At 33.6% G+C, this 7,394-nt stretch overlaps 1 long non-coding RNA gene across 1 annotated transcript in view; it reads right to left on the reverse strand.

Annotated features, from left to right (window-relative positions):
- The window catches only part of LOC119067773, an 18,519-nt gene extending 12,066 nt beyond the window's left edge, over positions 1-6,453 (reverse strand). The window contains exon 1 of the long non-coding RNA XR_005086031.1: positions 6,359-6,453. This is a non-coding gene — a long non-coding RNA (uncharacterized LOC119067773). The remainder of the gene's footprint in view (positions 1-6,358) is intronic.
- Between the last annotated feature and the right edge of the window lie 941 nt (positions 6,454-7,394).

Below are 7,394 nucleotides of genomic sequence, written 5' to 3' on the forward strand. Positions count from 1 at the left end.
AGTCCATAAATAGATCAACGAATATTTCTATGATACATTAGACAGTTTGCGCAAATGACGTATAACTTATAAGTCAACTTATAAATCCGATTTTATAAGTTATAAGTCAGGTGGTTATAAGTCATAAGTCAACCACCTATAAAGTTATAAGTTCATAAGTTTATAGATCAAAAGTATGAACGTCGAACGTTATAGAGATGGAAAGATAGTGGATCAGATAGAGCAATTAAACGCTAGGAACCAACCTACAGTGAAATCAATAATCACAAAAATTTAGAAGACAACCAACAAAATCATGTAAAATCCACTAAAATCCAAGTTCTTGGGCTGAGAAGAGTTAGGAGTGACAGATGACGAATAAATTTTGCATCATAATGCCTATAATGCCTCTACCTCACAAACACAGCTAATGTAAAAAACTGGGACATATCATCGAAAAATGATGGTCCTGACTCTGTCGGCAGTTGCAGCTATTCAGGATGAAGAGCTATGAAAGCTTCGGAAGTATGGTCGGCAAGTTTATTCCTAAAGTCAGAAGACTTACAGTAACCAAATTATTTTTCTTCGTTGACTATTCCTGATTCTTCTCAGCCCAAGAACATCAATATTTTGATGCATTTTAAATGATTTTGTGGGTTGACTTCTATATTTTTGGGATTATTAACGTCACTGAAGGTTGTTGGTTCCTAAAGTTTAATTGGTCTATATGAGCCACTATCTTCCCATTCCTATGATTTTCGACTTTCATACTTTTGACCTATAAACTTATGAACGTACAACTTTCGCTTTATATGTGGTTGACTTATAACTTATGACTTAAAAACATGAAAAAACCCTTAGAATGGGCGATGAACACTCTTTCCGTTCTTTTTTGTTATTTTGTTATTCATTTAAAAAACAATCTTTGAAATACCATCGGTAACTGATGTTTCTGATTCTGTTTACAGGTATCCCCATCGCTTTTCACCTTTTCATTTCTCCAGAACTATGAAACTTTAAGAATTTTTCAGGTTTTTTTAGTTATTTTTTGTAGATGGGTGCAGGTCAGTGCCTAAAATTTCATCAATCACTTTCATGCTAAAACATCGTTCCTGTACCAGATCTTTCGACTTGTCAACATGTGATTCCTACTTCATATATAAGTAGCGACATTATAACTTCTGACTTACAGCTTATAACTGACTGACTTATCACTTTTTAATTATACATAACTTGCTCAAACTCTCTAATAAAATGAACCACCATAATTGCTATGTTACATTACGAGTAAAACATAGTTATTACACACAAATATTTTCCAACTGTTGAATGCGTTGACATTCAGATTAAGTCACTTAGAGGACAATATGTAACAACATCCCCAAAACCATAGAACTCAAATTTAATAAAAAGTGTTCCCATAGGCTTTGCCATGCACAACGTTTCTCTGCAGCAACATGAATCATGCTGAATAAAAAAAGAGAAATAATTAAAAAAAAAAAACATTCAGTAAAAAATAAAATTTGTCGGCTTAAAAAAATCATATCAGTAAATAGTGACGTTATAATATTTAATGGATTTCAGATTGGATTATATTAAACCGGGAGATAAAAAAATCAAAAAGGGAAATATTTTTGGAGATAAAAAATTCACAGTTGGAGATATGAAATTCATAAAAGGAGTTAAAAACAATTAATATAGGAGATATAAAAATCAAATTTCGAGATAGAAAATACAATCTTGGAGATAATAATTTCGTTTTGGAGATAAATATTTAAATTTTGGAAATAATTAAAATAGTAAAAGAGATAAATTAATTGAAAATGAAGTTAAAAAACATAAAAGAGGAGATAAATATATATTAAAATGGAAATATTTAATTTAAAAAGGGAGATACCGAAATTAATAAAATGGAGATAAAATAAATTCAAAGTGGAGATATAAAATTCAAAAAATGGAGATAAAAAAATTAGAAATGGAAGTAAAAATTGAAGATAAAAAATTCGAAATTGCAGATAAATATTTAACGCGTTTACAATTGTGGAGCGGTTTGACAGATGGAAAGTTGGTTTCTTCGGCAAAGTTGTTGTCTGAAAGTGACCACACCACAGTGTACGCTTCTATGTAATAGTGACCACCCCCTCGATTTTTTTAACTTTTTGTGTGAAGCAGATGGAAAGTTGGTCTCTTCGGCAAAGTTGTTCGGTATTGAAACAGTGGTTGTGGTGTGGGGTGTAGAAGGGTACGGGTTTCACCAAATTGATGGTTTTCAACAAAGGGAAATGGAAAAATGTGTACGTGAAACGGAAAAATGTCTACGGGAACGAGGTTTTTTTCGATAATAGGTGTTTAACACGCCGAGCGATCCGGCCCATTGCCCCGGAGCGAAGCGGAGGGCCGCAATGCGAGCCGGGCGCCGGAACGGTGTCGGTAACTTAGGTGTTAATTTTTTTTCTCTCGCTTCGTCTAATAATTAGTCTGTGTAACTCATTGCAAATAAAAAGCGTTTTAACACGCCGAGCGATCCGGCCCATTGCCCCGGAGCGCAGCGGAGGGCCGCAATGCGAGCCGGGCGCCGGTACGGTGTCGGTAACTTAGGTGTTAATTTTTTTTCTCTCGCTTCGTCTAATAATTAGTCTGTGTAACTCATTGCAAATAAAAAGCGTTTTAACACGCCGAGCGATCCGGCCCATTGCCCCGGAGCGCAGCGGAGGGCCGCAATGCGAGCCGGGCGCCGGAACGGTGTCGGTAACTTAGGTGTTAATTTTTTTTCTCTCGCTTCGTCTAATAATTTTTCCGGGGCAGAAATGTGCTGAAATTACTGCGACTGGCAGATGGAGTGTTTATTAGTCACAAACCCTTAAAGGGCCTTTTTACATAAAGCAAAGTCAGCTTTTAGTGACCATTCCCTCGAGCAGATGCAGAGTTAGTTTCTTCGGCAAAGAATTATTCTGTGTTGAAAGAGTGGTTGTGTGGAAGGGACCAAAGTGTAAGCTATTGAGCTATTGTGTGTTACTGACCACCCCCTCGATTTTCGTATATCTCTTTTAAGCAAATGTAGAGTTGCTTTCGAACAGGTGTTTCTCAATAACAGGTGTCTGCCCGGTCTAGCTTGCTAGGATGCGACGTGGCACGAAGTGCCACGGGATGCAGACTAGTTATTGAAGAGTTGTAAGGTTGCAACTTCATTTCAGCTGCGGTCTGTTTTCTAGTTTTCGAACTCAAGGAAGATAAAATAGTTACAAATGTGAGTCGTTGTTCAAAATCCAGATACAAACCCTTGTGAATGGGTTAACACAATTCACCTTAATATCCATCTTAAGATATATAGTTCCACTGTTCTAACTCAAGTAAACAACTTGAAGCGCTGCAGGCTAATTTTTTAAGATTTTTCGATTTACCACTCATGTGTGCTAGATTCGTCTCTAATCTTCAACTTCAACTTTTTTTTACAAAAACGAAAAAAGAAAAAAAAGTTTAGGCTTTTTATAAAGTCGAACAACTATTACTAAAACCAATACTTTAAGGTATAGATTCTTAGAAATTTTATATTGTATCAATACAGTTAGAGACAATGCAATTTCAGGATGAATTTGCTTCAGCTGTTTTTAAGCTAATCCAAATATAAAAACAAAACTGTTTATAGGTTTCTTTCATCGTACAGTAAAAACCCAATGAAAGTATACTCAATAGGTGGGTAAATCCACGTATTTTGTGACAGTGATTTTTCTCTTTCACTCTCACAACATCACCACTGTATTGTAGCGATAGCGCTCTACAATATCCATTTTCACATTTGGTAACATGACTTACGGTGTGTTTTTTCGCGTCTTCTTTGGTGCATATTCGTACATTGAAAAGAGACAAAATTCTGTTTTGGTAACATGACTTACGCTGGAATTTCCCAGGTATGGTCTAATGTCAAAATTTCTATGGAGTGTAGGAAATAGCAATTTCATATAAACAAACTCACCTTTCAATGATTTTAATTGAGAGGTGAATTTTTTAGATAAAATCGCTATTTCCTCCGGATTGTATGGACATTGGAAAGACTGACTCGAAGGAGTGACGAGAGCAATTTCCTCAATCTATTTTACATCATGAAAACTAAAAAGGTGTTTCATAAAAAGAGGCCCTAGAAACCAAAATGGTCCAGGGCGCTGAATATGCTGGATGCGGCACTGTGCCTGCCACTACAATTTTGCACAATTAGAGCGCTTGCTATGAAAACTGACTCAAGTTTCAAAAATTTGTATGCACATTACATGACGTAATAAAATTCAAAAATTGAGATAATTTTCACTAAATTTTGGAATTAAAAAAATTAATTTTGGAAATAAATAAAATAAAAAAGATGATAAAAAACTAAATTCTGAAAATGAAAAATTTAGTTTTGGAGATAAATGAATATATTTTACAGATAAAAAATTTAATTTTGAAGATAAATATATATTAAAATGAAAATTTTAAATTAAAAATTGGAGATAACGATATTACAAAAATGGAGATAAAAAATAATTAAAATGAAGATATTAAATTCAAAAAAGGAGACGGTATGACTCCAAATTTAATTTTATTATCTCCTGTTTTTAATTATTTATCTGCAATTTCAAATATTTTATCTTCGACTTTTAATTTTATACCTCCATTTCTGTTTTTTATATCTCCTTTTTTGATTTTTATATCTCCTTTTTTGATTTTTATATTTCCTTTTTTGATTTTTATATCTCCCGTTTATTACTATCCATTTCAGATTGAGAATAAATATAATAAACGGCACGGGTATTTCAGTTTATTCATAAAATAGTTCAGTTATAAAGCTTGGAAACTGCTGAACCGATTTTAATAAACTTTTTTTTTCCTTAGAGATAGTAAAAAGATATGAATTTTGAGCTCGGCATACATTTCATTTCAGTGAAATTCGCATTTTTCGTCGTATTCTCTAGAGGATTTTCAATATCTTCCAAACCATATGACCGATTGACTCCATGTCGGGGGCTCAAAATTCATAACTTTTTACTGCATTTCAGGAAAAAAAAGTTTATCAAAATCGGTTCAGTGGTTTTTGAGATATCGGAGATATGCCACTTAGCTATGTTACCCTCGATCAGTTACTTATCCGTACAACATGCAACGCGAAATGTATGGAGTTACAATCGAAAGGCATGGTGACTAGTCGGACTGTCATTTTTAAACATGTCTGGGTGCCGATGAGCATCAGCGCCACCATGTCACATCTCGAGTCAACTCACAAAAAAAAAGTTTTTACGTCAATAATTATAAATGAAACTATTTATGTTTCAGGCATGTAGTATACGTTGAATAAATTGGTTTATTGAGTCTATAAATCTCAATTTCAATAGATCATTGAAGTGAAAAATCAAAAAGAAAATGTTGACATTGGCGCTGGCGATCAGTTTCGAACGGTTAAACCATGAACTTTCATCACAACTAATTGCTCAATATTTATTTCTGGTTTACCAAATATTTCTAAACAATTGAAAAAAATATTTTTTTTTATATAGAAATTATTGAAAAATATTGTTGCCATCCCGATGCCATCCCACTTATTAGAATCTTAGTAAGAATCCAATTAGAATGAATTAGAATGGCTTGGATATCCTTTTAGTTTCATTCAAATTACAGCTTTTAAAGTGAGATATAAAATCAAGCAGACATTTTTCAAATAGTCTGTTTAAACTTTTGTTCTACAGAATAATAATCTACATTCAATTGAAAAAAAAATTATACTGCACACGGTCTATTACTAATATAGGACAAATTGAGGTCAATTGATTGAAAGAAGTGAACTATGGTGATTAGGCACCAAAGAAAATTAATCGATTTTTATCTTTTTTAGGTTATTTTAGCTCGTTTGTATATAGAGTCGAAAAAACGGTTTTTTTTAGCTCGTTTGTATAAAGAGTCGAAAAAAAACGGTTATTTTAGCTCTTTTCTGTAGATAGTTTAAAATTATATCCATAAGAATAAAAAAAAGGAAAACATTTGAATCAGGAAACGAACAAAGGGAATTCATGAATTTCTGCAACTGCGCTGCGAAAACTGAACTTTTTCATGCGTGATTTGGATGCCGATCGAAGGGTGATGTTTTCTCTGGTTTTCTATGTTTTACTTTTCACCACTAGTGGTGACATGGATTTTCATTCATGCTTTTAAGCTCACTTCGCTCGTTTGATAACATCAAATTTAGTGACAAAAACTACAGTGAACGACATCTCAAATGTCTCACTGTCAAATTTTTCTGAGAATTTTATTGTGTCATTGCAAATTCACAATGACATTCTCTGAAAAAAATGACAGTGAGACATTTGAGATGTCGTTCACTGTACCACTTTTCGCAACTAGTTGCATAAACTACTATTTGAATCATAGTAGTGAACAATGTGTGACAAACATTTTAGAGTGTTTATCATCCGTAAGACCCATGACTTTCAGTCGAGGTAATTAATCTAAGCGGATGAATGGATTTGTTAATGAATAGCATCAATAGATTACAACTGAAATGATTGGTAACGGAGTACCGCGGTAATATAATCTGGAAACGAAAATTTGGCAGGGTCAATGAAAAAATCAATTTTCGTACTTGCGATTGAAAAGCATGTTAGGAATGGTGGACAAATTTATGTTAAACGAATACGGAAATAATGTCCTAAGAACCAAGTGCTACTGTTGTCCGACGGTAGCTTGGTCGACGAAAATACTTCATTCTAACAGATTCTCTAAAGTATTATCCAAATTTTAGTTATCTCCCTTTTTCGTACGTGATCCTGTGAACCTGGTTAATAACCAGTGGTTATGCAATAAATGACGAGAAATCAATAGAGCCAAAAGGCAAACTTTTCATATGGTTTAATCTGATTTAAGTAATGATTGTCAGGATGTTCGATAATAATCTTTGAATAAATCAACAAGAAACCAAGTTGTCAAAAAAATTAAATTCTTGTTCCATTGACAGTCCGAGTAGTGTCAGATCAAAAACTTTCATCCGTTTTGCAAATTTTGCAAACGAAACCAAATGCTAATAATCCTGCATATACACAACATTTTCGTTGTGATATTCAGATATCCAACCACAAAGGATGCATGCACTTCGTTCAGTGTTTTTGTGAATGAATGGATGCTGTACAGTGCATAATCCTCTAAACGCCTTGCATTTTGTGCATATTGCTCAAGTTTGGGATTGCATTGGAAACAATTTCATTTAAGTCTTTCGTTGAAAATTCAAATCAAACACTTGCTTTCCTCATGTTATTTTCTAGTAACACGCACGAATATAATATTATACGAGATGTGTATACTGGATAGCTCTTGTTGTGGGTATTGTATGGAAAATTGAAAATTCCATTAGAGGCACAAAGTTTGAGTTTGATGGAACGATTTTCTACCTCTCTCTC

This window comes from Bradysia coprophila (genome assembly GCF_014529535.1).
Source record: "Bradysia coprophila strain Holo2 chromosome X unlocalized genomic scaffold, BU_Bcop_v1 contig_128, whole genome shotgun sequence".
Lineage (NCBI taxonomy): Eukaryota > Metazoa > Arthropoda > Insecta > Diptera > Sciaridae > Bradysia > Bradysia coprophila.